The 377-nt window shown below is 55.2% G+C and overlaps 1 protein-coding gene across 1 annotated transcript in view; it reads left to right on the top strand.

Annotated features, from left to right (window-relative positions):
* LAMB2 (laminin subunit beta 2) overlaps positions 1 to 377 on the top strand; it is a gene marked incomplete at its 5' end in the record, with an annotated part of 27,416 nt that overhangs the window by 6,988 nt on the left and 20,051 nt on the right. The gene's annotated exons all lie outside the window — the stretch shown is intronic.

Raw genomic sequence — 377 nt, 5'->3', positions numbered from 1 at the left:
GGATGGGATGCTGGAATGAGATGGGATGGGATGGGATGGGATGGGATGCTGGAATATGATGGGATGGGATGCTGGAATGAGATGGGATGGGATGGGATGGGATGGGATGCTGGAATATGATGGGATGGGATGCTGGAATGAGATGGGATGGGATGGTGGGATGAGATGCAATGGGGTGAAATTGGATGGGATAGTGGGATGGGATATGATGGGATGGATGAGATGACACAGGATATGGTGTCAAGGCGTAGCATGGATGAGATGGGATGGTGGGATGGGATGGGATGGGATGGGATGGGATGCATCCCCAGGGCACTCACCTCTTGTCCTCGCAGGTGCCAGGACGGTTTCTACGGGGACCCAGTGCTGGGCTCGGG

The sequence above is a fragment of the Egretta garzetta genome, unplaced genomic scaffold (genome assembly GCF_000687185.1).
Source record: "Egretta garzetta isolate BGI_Z169 unplaced genomic scaffold, ASM68718v1 scaffold91, whole genome shotgun sequence".
Lineage (NCBI taxonomy): Eukaryota > Metazoa > Chordata > Aves > Pelecaniformes > Ardeidae > Egretta > Egretta garzetta.
This window is presented reverse-complemented; position numbering and strand designations above follow the sequence as displayed.